The sequence below is a fragment of the Oncorhynchus gorbuscha genome, linkage group LG06, assembly GCF_021184085.1.
Source record: "Oncorhynchus gorbuscha isolate QuinsamMale2020 ecotype Even-year linkage group LG06, OgorEven_v1.0, whole genome shotgun sequence".
In the NCBI taxonomy this organism is placed as follows: Eukaryota; Metazoa; Chordata; class Actinopteri; order Salmoniformes; family Salmonidae; genus Oncorhynchus; species Oncorhynchus gorbuscha.
The window spans coordinates 102,064,436-102,078,222 of NC_060178.1; the positions used below are offsets into that span (position 1 = coordinate 102,064,436).

The 13,787-nt window shown below is 38.9% G+C and overlaps 1 protein-coding gene across 2 annotated transcripts in view; it reads left to right on the plus strand.

Moving 5' to 3' along the window:
• LOC124038633 (protein kinase C epsilon type-like) overlaps positions 1-13,787 on the plus strand; it is a 290,126-nt gene that overhangs the window by 82,221 nt on the left and 194,118 nt on the right. The window lies entirely within an intron of this gene.

A 13,787-nucleotide genomic window follows, 5' to 3' on the forward strand; every position in this document is an offset into this window, starting at 1 on the left:
TATTTCACCCAGCAGATATGGGAGTTTATCAAAATTGGGTTTGTTTTCAAATTCTTTGTGGATCTGTGTAATCTGAGGGAAATATGTGTCTCTAATATGGTCATACAGCTGGCAGGAGGTTAGGAAGTGCAGCTCAGTTTCCACCTCATTTTGTGGGCAGTGTGCACATAGCCTGTCTTCTCTTGGGAATCAGGTCTGCCTACGGATGGCCTTTCTCAATATCAAGGTTATGCTCATTGAGTCTGTTTATAGTCAAAGCTTTCCTTAAGTTTGGGTCAGTCAGAGTGGTCAGGTATTCTGCCACTGTGTACTCTCTGTTTAGGGCCAAATAGCATTCTAGTTTGCTCAGTTTAAAAACAATTATTTCCAATGTCTCAAGAAATAATATTTTTGTTTTTTCATTGTCTGGTTGGGTCTAATTGTGTTGCTGTCCTGGGGCTCTGTGGGGTCTGTTTGTGTTTATGAACAGAGCCCCAGGACCAGCTTGCTTAGGGGACTGTCTCTCTCCGCCTCTCTCCGTTTCTCCCCATCTCTCTCTCTCTCTCTCTCTCTCTCTCTCTCTCTCTCTCTCTCTCTCTCTCTCTCTCTCTCTCTCTCTCTCTCTCTCTCTCTCTCCCTGTCCCTCTCTCGATTCAATTCAATTCAAAGTGCTGTATTGGCATGGGAAACATGTTTACATTGCCAAAGAAAGTGAAATCGATAATAAACATTTGACTTACAAAAGTTCAAAAGAAATAGAGACATTTCAAATGTCATATTATGGCTAAATACAGTGTTGTAATGATGTGCAAATACTTAAAGTACAAAAGGAAAAATAAATAAACATAAATATGGGTTGTATTTACAATGTTGTTTGCTCTTCACCTGTTGCCCTTTTCTTGTGGCAACAGGTCACTAATCTTACTGCTGTGATTGCACACTTAGTGGTATTTCTCTCTGTCTCTCTCTCTCGCTCTCTCTCTCTCTCTCTGCCGTCCCACCACTATCCTTCTCCTGGAAGCTGATCAGAGCCCCTAAAAGGAGAAGACCCTCTCATCTGTCTGTTCCTCTCTTCATTCGGTCACCCCGAGGGTCTCATTTCAGGTGGCTTGATCACTCAACATGATCTCACTGATGTGTCACTCCAACAGGTGGGAGGGGGGGTGGGGGTCCAGGAGTATGGGTGTGGCCAAGGGTGTGGGTGTGTCCAGAGGGAGTGTCTCGGGGGAGTGGTTTCAATTATTTATTTTGTTTCTCGCTCCTTTCTTCTCTTCTCTCTCTCTCTCTCTCTCCTTAACGTGACAGTGAGAGAAGTCTACATGAGTTAAATATACGGCTTGATAATCATTGTTACATAAAGAAATGGACAATTAGCATTTCCTGTGACTGTTAGTAGCGTTAGTGACTCACTGGAAAGTAGGAGTAAAAATACGTCAGAATGGCAACCATTGGTCTGTCTCTGTCAACAATAATAATACACTGACATTCATCATGAACTACTTCATCATAAGTACTCTGATTACTTCATTACCATTATCATGAATTAGTGTATCACGCCCGCACAGTGCAACGTTTTTCCTGCGATGGATAAGGTTAGGGTTCGGTTCCCTTTTCACCTGATGAGTGAATTAACTGTACATATTCAAATATAAATCCATTGTTGTAAAATATGATTTGCTTTGATATTAAGACACATTCATGTCCTTTTGTCCTAGCTAGATAGGTCAGAACAAGGTTAGTGTCCTCAGTACCTGTAATATAAAACAGGCTAGTGTAGGGATCAAGGGAAGTGCTTTCCTCTGTCTCTGGCTATAGCTACATGGTTATTAATTCATGCTATATAACCCTGGCTGTAGCCCTCGGCTGTACGATTCTCTCTTTCAATGCCCCTTTTACATATTAATTGATTATTCAATTGTATATAAGTAGGGACCCCAGTTTTCTGAGAAATAGTCTGACAATGTCTGCTGCTTTTAATAGACCACAGTCATTTAATTGATAAGAGAGGACAAGAGGACGAGAGCACTGTGCTCTTAATTGGAGGTTGACCGATTAATCGAAATGGCCGATTTCAAGTTTTCATAACAATCAGAAATGGGTATTTTGGACGACGATTTTGCCGTTTTAAAAAACAAATTATTATTATTTTTTTACACCTTTAATTAATCTTTATTTAACTAGGCAAGTCAGTTAAGAACACATTCTTATTTTCAATGACGGCCTAGGAACAGTGGGTTAACTGCCTTGTTCAGGGGCAGAAAGACAGATTTTTACCTTGTCAGTTCAGGGATTCAATCTTGCAACCTTACAGTTAACTAGTCCAACGCTCTAACCACCTGCCTCACGAGGAGCCCGCCTGTTACGCAAATGCAGTAAGAAAACAAGGTAAGGTGCTAGCTAGCATTAAACCTAATCAATCATAATCACTAGTTATAACTACACATGGTTGATGATATTACTAGTATATCTAGCGTGTCCTACGTTGCATATAATCGATGCAGTGTGCATTCGCATAAAAAGGACTGTCGTTGCTCCAACGTGTATCTAACCATAAACACCAATGCCTTTCTTAAAATCAATACACAGAAGTGTATATTTTTTAACCTGCATATTTAGCTAAAAGAAATCCAGGTTCGCAGGTAATATTAACCAGGTGAAATTTTGTCCCTTCTCTTGCGTTCATTGCACAGTGTATATGCAACAGTTTGGGACGCCTGGCTCATTGGGAACTAATTTGCCAGAGTTTTACGTAATTATGACATAACATTGAAGGTTGTGCAATGTAACAGGAATATTTAGACTGATGGATGCCACCTGTTAGATAAAATGAGGAACGGTTCCGTATTTCACTGAAAGAATAAACGTTGTTTTCGAGATGATAGTTTCCAGATTCGACCATAATAATGACCTTAGGCTCGCATTTCTGTCATGCCCTGGCCTTAGTTATCTTTGTTTTCTTTATTATTTTGATTAGGTCATGGTGTGATATGGGGATTTTATGTGTTTGTCTTGTCTAAGGGTTTGTATGTTTATGTGGCTGTTTCCTGTCTAGGTAAATTGTATGTCTATGGTTGCCTAGATTGGTTCTCAATTAGAGGCAGCTGTCTATCATTGTCTCTGATTGGGAACCATATTTAGGCAGCCATATTCTTTGGGTATTTTGTGGGTGATTGTTTCCTGTGTCAGTGTTTGTGCCACACAGAACTGTTTCGTTGCCAGTTCACTTTATTATTTTGTATTTGTATTTATTTTGTATTTGTGTTTAGTTTTTCTTATTAAAAACCATGGACACCTACCACGCTGCGTATTTGTCCGATCCTTGTTTCAGCTCTTCAGAGGAAGAGGAAGAAATCTGCCATGACAATTTCTGTGTGTTATTATGTTATAATTAAGTCTATGATTTGATGGAGCAGTCTGACTGAGCGATAGTAGGCACCAGCAGGCTCATAAGCATTCATTCAAACAGCACTTTAGAGTATTTTGCCAGCAGCTCTGCTGTTTATGACTTCAAGCCTATCAACTCCTGAGATTAGGCTGGTGTAGCGATGTGATGTGAAATGGCTAGCTAGTTAGCGGGGTGTGCACTAATAGCGTTTCAAACTTCACTCGCTCTGAGACTTGGAGTAGTTGTTCCCCTTGCTCTGCATGGGTAACACTGCTTCGAGGGTGGCTGTTGTCGTTGTGTTCGTGGTTCCAGCCCAGGTAAGAGCGAGGAGAGGTACAGAAGCTATACTGTTACACTGGCAATACTAAAGTGCCAATAATAACATCCAATAGTCAAAGGTACATGAACTACAAATGGTAGAGAGAAATAGTCCTATAATTCCTATAATAACTACAACCTAAAACTTCTTAGCTGGGAATATTGAAGACTCACGTTAAAAGGAACCACCAGCTTTCATATGTTCTCATGTTCTGAGCAAGGAACCTCTTGAAACTAGGGGGCACTATTTTCATTTTTGGAAAAATAACGTTCCTAAAGTAAACGGGCTATTTTGTCAAGACAAGATGTTAGAATATGCATATAATTGACAGCTTAGGATAGAAAACACTAACGTTTCCAAAACTGTAAAAATATTGTCTGTGAGTATAACAGAACTGATATTGCAGGCGAAAGCCCGTGACAAATCCAATCAGGAAGGGTCTATTATTTAGAAACCTCTGTGTTCTTATGCATCCCTATTGAGCGGTGAATGGGATATCAACCAGATTCCTTTTTTTATTGCTTCCCCAATGTGTCTAGTGTCACAAGACACAGTTTCAGGCTTTTATTTTGAAAAATAAGCGTGAAGGACCACATTGCGTCAGTGGTCAGGTGGTGGCTCTCAGAGTGATTTGTGTGTAATAGATAAAGGCACCCATTGTGCCTCTCGCTCCTACTGGGAAGCCAACTGGCCCAGTTGATATATTATCGAATAGATATTTGAAAAACACCTTGAGGATTGATTATAAAAAACGTTTACCATGTTTCTGTCGACATTATGGATATAATTTGGAATATTTTTCGGCGTTGTCGTGACCGCAGTTTCCGGTGGATTTCTCAATCAAACGTGAAGAACAAAATTAGGTATTTCGGCTATAATAATAATCTTTATGGGATAAAATGAACATTTGCTGTCTAACTGGGAGTCTTGTGAGTGAAAACATCCGAAGCTCATCAAAGATAAACAATTTAAATTGGTTGCTTTTCTGATTTTCGTGACCAAGTTGCCAACTGTTAGCTGTATATAATGCTATGCTAGGCTATCGATAAACTTACACAAATGCTTGTCTTGCTTTGGCTGTAAAGCATAATTAAAAAATCTGAGATGACAGGGTGATTAACAAAAGGCTAAGCTGTGTTTCACTATATTTCACTTGTGATTTCATGAATATGAATATTTTCTAGTAATATTTTGTGTCCGTTGCGTTATGCTAATTATTGTCAGTTGATGACAATTCTCCGGGATGGGTAGTTCCAAGAGATAATTAAAGCTTTCTTACATGGCACATATTAGCTTTCTTACATGGCACATATTGCACTTTTACTTTCTTCTCCAACACTTTGTTTTTGCATTATTTAAACCAAATTGAACATGTTTCATTATTTATTTGAGGCTAAATAGATTTTATTGATGTATTATATTAAGTTAAAATTAGTGTTCATTCAGTATTGTTGTAATTGTCATTATTACAAATATATTTTAAAAATCGGCCGAGCCGATTAATCGGTATCAACTTTTTTTTGTCCTCAAATAATCAGTATAGGTATCGGCGTTGAAAAATCATAACGGTCGACCTCTACTCTTAATGTGTACTGTGTACAGTGCCTTGCGAAAGTATTCGGCCCCCTTGAACTTTGCGACCTTTTGCCACACATTTCAGGCTTCAAACATAAAGATATAAAACTGTATTTTTTATTTTTTATATCTTTATGTTTGAAGCCTGAAATGTGGCAAAAGGTCGCAAAGTTCAAGGGGGCCTAATACTTTCGCAAGGCACTGTATGTACAGTTGAAGTATGAAGTTTACATACAACTTAGCAAATACATTTAAACTCCGTTTTTCACAATTCCTGACATTTAATCCAAGTAAAAATTCCTTGTCTTAGGTCAGTTAGGATCACCACTTTATTTTAAGAATGTGAAATGTCAGAATAATAGTAGAGAGAAAGATTTATTTCAGCTTTTATTGCTTTCATCATTATCCCAGTGGGTCAGAAGTTTACAAACACTCAATTAGTATTTGGTAGCATTGCCTTTAATTTGATTAACTTTGGTCAAACGTTTCGGGAAGCCTTCCACAAGCTTCCCACAATAAGTTGGTTGAATTGTGGCCCATTTCTCCTGACAGAGCTGGCGTAACTGAATCAGGTTTGTAGGCCTCCTTGCCCGCACACGTTTTTTCAGTTCTGTCCACAAATGTTCTATAGGATTGAGGTCAGGGCTTTGTGATGGCCACTCCAATACCTTGACTTTGTTGTCAGTAAGCCATTTTGCCACAACTTTGGAAGTATGTTTGGGGTCATTGTCCATTTGGAAGACCCATTTGCGACCAAGCATTAACTTCCTGACTGATGTCTTGAGATGTTGCTTCAATCTATCCACTTAATTTTCCTCCCTCATGATGTCATCTATTTTGTGAAATCAACCAGTCCCTCCTGCAGTAAAGCACCCCTACAACAGGATGCTACCAACCCCATGCTTTACGGTTGGGATGGTGTTCTTCGGCTTGCAAGGTTTGCTTCAATATATCCACATAATTTTCCTTGCTTGCTGAGTGGCCTTTCAGGTTATGTCGATTTAGGACTCGTTTTACTGTGGATATAGATACTTGTGTACCTGTTTCCTCCAGCATCTTCACAAGGTCCTTTGCTGTTGTTCTGGGATTGATTTGTACTTTGTGCACCAAAGTACGTTCATGTCTAGGAGACAGAACGAGTCTCCTTCCTGAGCGGTATGACGGCTGCGTGGTCCCGTGGTGTTTATACTTGCGTACTATTGTTTGTACAGATGCACATTGTACCTTCAGGCGTTTGGAAATTGCTCCCAAGGACGTACCAGACTTGTGGAGGTCTACAATTTTTGAGGGAAAATGAGAGAGAGATGGAGAAGGAGAGAAAGAATAGTGAGGGAAAATTAGAGAGATGGAGAATGAGAGAAAGAGGGAGAGAAAGGAGAGAGAGGTAAAATGAGAGAGCGATGGAGAGGGAGAAAAATGAGAGTGAAAGAAATGAGAGGGAGAGAAAGGAGTGTGAGCAGCTTGTTTTGTACTGAAGGAGCTGGCAGGCATCTGTGACGAGACTCACTGGCTGCCTGCCTCCCATCAGTACTGGTCTACATCAACAAGCCTTTAAACAAACACACACACACACACACACACACACACACACACACACACACACACACACACACACACACACACACACACACACACACACACACACACACACACACACACACACACACACACACACACACACACACACACACACACACACACACACACACACACATGCAGAAAGAAAGAAAGCACAAATGAGTTAGTAAGAAAGCAGTCAGTAAGTATAGGTATGTAGAGTTTTAGAGTGATATAAAAGAAAACAGTATTTCTATGTGTCAGACAGATTTGAGTTATGCATGATTGTGCCCACGCCTGTGCTCACTCCAAGAACAAGTAGACTTTTCTCAGGTTCAGCTTTGAAACCAGTGCCACAGAGCCAGCCACTATTAACCCCAATCCATCAACCACTTGTCCTTTCTTCAGCTGAAACACTTACTAACCTCACTGTCTTCACAGATCCGATCAGGTTTTAAAAGATGAGGCCATTCTGTGTGGGGTATATATTTATAATATCAGAGGTGAAGCTATGACCTTACCTAGTAGATACACTATACAGTATATATACAAAAGTATGTGGACACCCCTTCAAATGAGTGGCTTCGCTATTACAGCCACATCTGTTGCTGACAGGTGTATAAAATCAAGCACACAGCCATGCAATCTCCATAGACAAACACTGTCAGTAGAACGGTCTTACTGAAGAGCTCAGTGACTTTCAAAGTGGCACCATCATAGGATGCCACCTTTCCAACAAGTCAGGTTGTCAAGTTTCTGCCCTGCTAGAGCTGCCCTTGTCAACTGTAAGTGCTGTTATTGTGAAGTGGAATCGTCTAAGAGCAACAACGGCTCAGCCACAATGTGGCATGACACACAAGTTCGCAGAACGGGGCCGACGAGTGCTGAAGCATGTAAAAATCATCTGTCCTTGGTTGCAACACTCACTACAAGTTCCAAACATCTGGAAGCAACGTCACCACCATAACTATTCATGAAATGAAAATGACTTCATGAAATGACTTTCCATGGCCGAGCAGCCGCAAACAAGCCTAAGATAACCATGAGAAATGCCAAGTGTTGGCTGGAGAGGTGTAAAGCTCGTTGACATTGGACTCTGGAGCAATGGAAACGCGATCTCTGGAGTGATGAATCACGCTTCACAATCTGGCAGTCCCAGGGACGAATATGGGTTTGGCGGATGCCATGAGAACGCTACCTGCCCCAATGCATAGTGCCAACTGTAAAGTTTGGGGGAAGAGGAATAATGGTCTGGGGCTGTTTTTCATGGTTCGGGCTAGGCCCCTTAGTTCCAGTGAAGGAAAATCTTAATGCTACAGTGTGCAATGCCATTCTACAGTTTGGGGAAGGACCTCACTAATGCTCTTGTGGCTGAATGGAAGCAAGTTCCCTCAGCAATGTTCCAACATCTTGTGTAAAGCCTTCCCAGAAGAGTGAAGGCTGTTATACTGTAGCAGCGAAGGGGGAACCAACTTTGTAATGAGATGTTTTGATGAGGAGGTGTTCATATATATTGTTGGTCATCTAGTGTATGTACTGGAAGGGCAATTTTAGAATCCACAATTTTATATCCCCTTCTCCTTAATGCAACCGCTGTGTCAGATTTAAAAAAGCTTTACCGAAAAAGCACACCATGCAATAATCTGAATACAGCGCAGAAGGGTTTTTTGGAGCGTTTGACAGTGATAAGGGGTGGTCGTTTGACCGCGGACCCATAGCGGATACAGGCAATGAGGCAGTGATCGCTGAGATCCTGATTGAAGACAGCGGAGGTGTATTTGGAGGGCCAGTTGATCAGGATAATGTCTATGAGGGTGCCCATGTTTACAGAGGCTTTTTCGATCACAGAAGTCAGCAAATGAGGGTGCCTGGGGACATGCAGGGCCTGGGTTTACCTCCACATCACCCGCGGAATAGAGGAGGAGTAGGTTGAGGGTGCGGCTGAAGGCTATCAAAACTGGTCACCTCGAGCGTTGGGGACAAAGAATAAAAGGAGCAGATTTCTGGGCATGGTAGAATATATTCATGGCATAATGTGCAGACAGGGGTATGGTGGGGTGCGGGTACAGCGGAGGTAAGCCCAGGCACTTGGAGATGATAAGAGAGGTTGTATCTCTGGACATGCTGGTTGTAATGCGTGAGGTCACCGCATGTGTGGGAGGTGGGACAAAGGAGGTATCAGAGGTATGAAGAGTGGAACTAGGGGCTCCATTGTAAACTAAAACAATGATAACTAACCTGAACAACAGTATACAAGGCATATTGACATTTGAGAGAGACATACAACGAGGCGTAAAATAATCACAGGTGTTGATTGGGAGAGCTAGCTAAAACAACAGGTGAGACAACAACAGCTAATCAGCTTACACAACAACAGCAGGTAAAATGGAGATGACTAGGCAGAGAGAATCGGATTAACTACACACAGAGCTTGAGTTTGCGGCTGGGGCCGACAGATAAAAAAAAATAATAATAATAAGAAATAAATAAATAAAAGAAACAGAATGGAGTACCGTGATTAATGGACAGTCCAGCAGGCATCAGCTATGTAGCCAAGTGATCATAGTGTCCAGGGGGCAGCAGTAGATGGAACAGGTAAGCCGCCACTATGCTAGCACGCGGGCGACACAGTGTTTAATGTTAGTAGCCCGGGACTAGTAGGAGCGTCTGCTCCGACGGAGGCCGGTTGAAGGCACAGCGGATGGAGTATTCGTCGGCAGGCCAGTCGTGGTGGTGCGGCAAGGCTCCGTGACGACAGAGAATCCAATGGCGAAAGAGGTATTGTAGAATTTAGTTTGCTAGCCGGGAGATGCACCTGGCTCACGGCTAACTGGTGCTAGCTTCGTGGCAGTGGCGTTAGCCACTATAGCCAATCGGTAGCAGTGGTGAACCGGTGCCAAGGCCCAGAGTTTACAGCAAGGATCCGGTGGAGTATTGGGCTCTACCCGTGTATGAGTGGGGTTCGGGTGAACAGCTGAGTAGGCCGGGAGGTGGGCCTCAGGGATAGCTTCGGTACTGGGTGCCACGATGAGTGCAAGCTATCTGTGAGCTAGCTAGCTGTGAAAATCAGAAGTAGTGGTCCAGGGATTACGGCAGGAATCGGGCTTTGTTGTGGAGAGACAGTCCGATACTGGTAGACTGGAGAGTATTATCCAGGCTAAAAACAGGGCTGGTATCTGTGCAGAAGGTAAAAGCCGCTAGCAGTGGCTAATAATGACTAAATAGCTTGTAGCTAATTAGCTGGTTAGCTTCTGGAGGTTCTTGAATGTGTTCTAAAATAAAAAATAATAGCGTTACAGTATCACATTGGGTGACGCAGGTTTCTCGGAAGGTATAATCAAATTAAAAATCGAAAAGAGATTGAAAATAAAATTTAAATATATATACAAAAAATACAAAAAATACAAAAGTACACGAGAGGACGAATAAAACACGTCTTCACTTCACTGCTACGCCATCTTGTGTCTCACCACTTGGTTATTGCAAGGATAACCCCCAGGGAAATCATGACTTGGCAGCAACAGATAGTCCAGCAAAAATGGCTGTGTTTATATTGTGTAAATCTGAAAATGAGCAGCTGACATTTTAAGGCTTTTAAAATTAATTCCATGTGAGGCAGGTTCCATGTACAACAAGACAGGCAGAGATGGAGAAAAAGAACACAGAATAGTTTAATTACCTCTCTTTATGGACACTTTTGCCTGCAATTAAGCTTCTACTGTCCCTCGGACAGTGAACATCTGGCAATATCTACATTTCCGACCCCTTGGTCAGCTATAGTATAGTAAATATATACTATAGTAAAGTATAGTATGATAACATTATAGTACAGTATAGTAAAGTATAGTATGATAACAGTATACAGTAGTATAGTACAGTATAGTATGATAACAGTATAGTAAAGTATAGTATGAGAACAGTATAGTATATGACAGTACAGTATGATAACAGTATACAGTAGTATAGTACAGTATAGTAAAGTCTAGTATGATAACAGTATACAGTAGTATAGTACAGTATAGTATGATAACAGTATAGTATGAGAACAGTATAGTATAGGACAGTACAGTATGATAACAGTATAGTAAAGTATAGTATGAGCACAGTATAGTATATGACAGTACAGTATGATAACAGTATACAGTAGTATAGTACAGTATAGTAAAGTATAGTATGATAACAGTATACAGTAGTATAGTACAGTATAGTCCAATTTGTAAGTCGCTCTGGATAAGAGCGTCTGCTAAATGACTTAAATGTAAATGTAAATGTAATAACAGTATAGTAAAGTATAGTATGAGAACAGTATAGTATAGGACAGTACAGTATGATGACAGTATACAGTAGTATAGTACAGTACAGTATGATAACAGTATAGTAAAGTATAGTATGAGAACAGTATAGTATAGGACAGTACAGTATGATGACAGTATACAGTAGTATAGTACAGTACAGTATGATGACAGTATAGTACAGTATAGTATGATAACAGTATAGTAAAGTATAGTATGATAACAGTATAGTATAGGACAGTACAGTATGATTACAGTAGTATAGTACAGTATAGTATGATAACAGTATAGTATATGACAGTACAGTATGATGACAGTATTATAGTACAGTATAGTATGATAACAGTACAGTATGATTACAGTAGTATAGTACAGTATAGTATGATAACAGTATAGTAAAGTATAGTATGATAACAGTATAGTACAGCATAGTGCAGTATGATAACAGTATACAGTAGTATAGTACAGTATAGTATGATAACAGTATAGTATGATAACAGTATAGTAAAGTACAGTATGATGACAGTATAGTATGATAACAGTATAGTATGATAACAGTATAGTATGATAACAGTATAGTAAAGTACAGTATGATGACAGTACAGTATGATGACAGTATAGTATGATGACAGTATATTATGATAACAGTATAGTATGATAACAGTATAGTAAAGTACAGCATGATGCCAGTACAGTATGATAACAGTATAGTATGATAACAGTATAGTAAAGTACAGTATGATAACAGTATAGTACAGTATAGTGCAGTATGATAACAGTATACAGTAGTATAGTACAGTATAGTATGATAACAGTATAGTATAGGACAGTACAGTATGATAACAGTATAGTAAAGTATAGTATGATAACAGTATAGTATAGGACAGTACAGTATGATGACAGTATACAGTAGTATAGTACAGTATAGTAAAGTATAGTATGAGAACAGTATAGTATAGGACAGTACAGTATGATAACAGTATAGTACAGTATAGTATGATAACAGTATAGTAAAGTATAGTATGATAACAGTATAGTATAGGACAGTACAGTATGATGACAGTATACAGTAGTATAGTACAGTATAGTAAAGTATAGTATGAGAACAGTATAGTATAGGACAGTACAGTATGATGACAGTATAGTATGATAACAGTGTAGTAAAGTATAGTATGATAACAGTATAGTATAGGACAGTACAGTATGATGACAGTATAGTATGATAACAGTATAGTAAAGAATAGTATGATAACAGTATAGTATAGGACAGTACAGTATGATGACAGTATAGTATGATAACAGTATAGTAAAGTATAGTATGATAACAGTATAGTATAGGACAGTATAGTATAGGACAGTATACAGTATACAGTATACACTATACAGTATGATAACAGTATAGTATAGGACAGTATAGTATGAGAACAGTATAGTATAGGACAATACAGTATGAGAACAGTATAGTATAGGACAGTACAGTATGATGACAGTATAGTATAGGACAGTATAGTATGAGAACAGTATAGTATAGGACAGTACAGTATGATGACAGTATAGTATAGGACAGTATAGTATGAGAACAGTATAGTATAGGACAATACAGTATGATGACAGTATAGTATGATAACAGTGTAGTAAAGTATAGTATGATAACAGTATAGTATAGGACAGTACAGTATGATGACAGTATAGTATGATAACAGTATAGTAAAGAATAGTATGATAACAGTATAGTATAGGACAGTACAGTATGATGACAGTATAGTATGATAACAGTATAGTAAAGTATAGTATGATAACAGTATAGTATAGGACAGTATAGTATAGGACAGTACAGTATGATAACAGTATATTATAGGACAGTATAGTATGAGAACAGTATAGTATAGGACAGTACAGTATGAGAACAGTATAGTATAGGACAGTACAGTATGATGACAGTATAGTATGATAACAGTATACAGTAGTATAGTACAGTATAGTATGATAACAGTATAGTATGATAACAGTATAGTAAAGTACAGTATGATGACAGTATAGTATGATAACAGTATAGTATGATAACAGTATAGTATGATAACAGTATAGTAAAGTACAGTATGATGACAGTACAGTATGATGACAGTATAGTATGATGACAGTATATTATGATAACAGTATAGTATGATAACAGTATAGTAAAGTACAGCATGATGACAGTACAGTATGATAACAGTATAGTATGATAACAGTATAGTAAAGTACAGTATGATAACAGTATAGTACAGTATAGTGCAGTATGATAACAGTATACAGTAGTATAGTACAGTATAGTATGATAACAGTATAGTATAGGACAGTACAGTATGATAACAGTAAGTAAAGTATAGTATGATAACAGTATAGTATAGGACAACAGTATGATGACAGTATACAGTAGTATAGTACAGTATAGTAAAGTATAGATGAGAACAGTATAGTATAGGACAGTACAGTATGATAACAGTATAGTACAGTATAGTATGATAACAGTATAGTAAAGTATAGTATGATAACAGTATAGTATAGGACAGTACAGTATGATGACAGTATACAGTAGTATAGTACAGTATAGTAAAGTATAGTATGAGAACAGTATAGTATAGGACAGTACAGTATGATGACAGTATAGTATGATAACAGTGTAGTAAAGTATAGTATG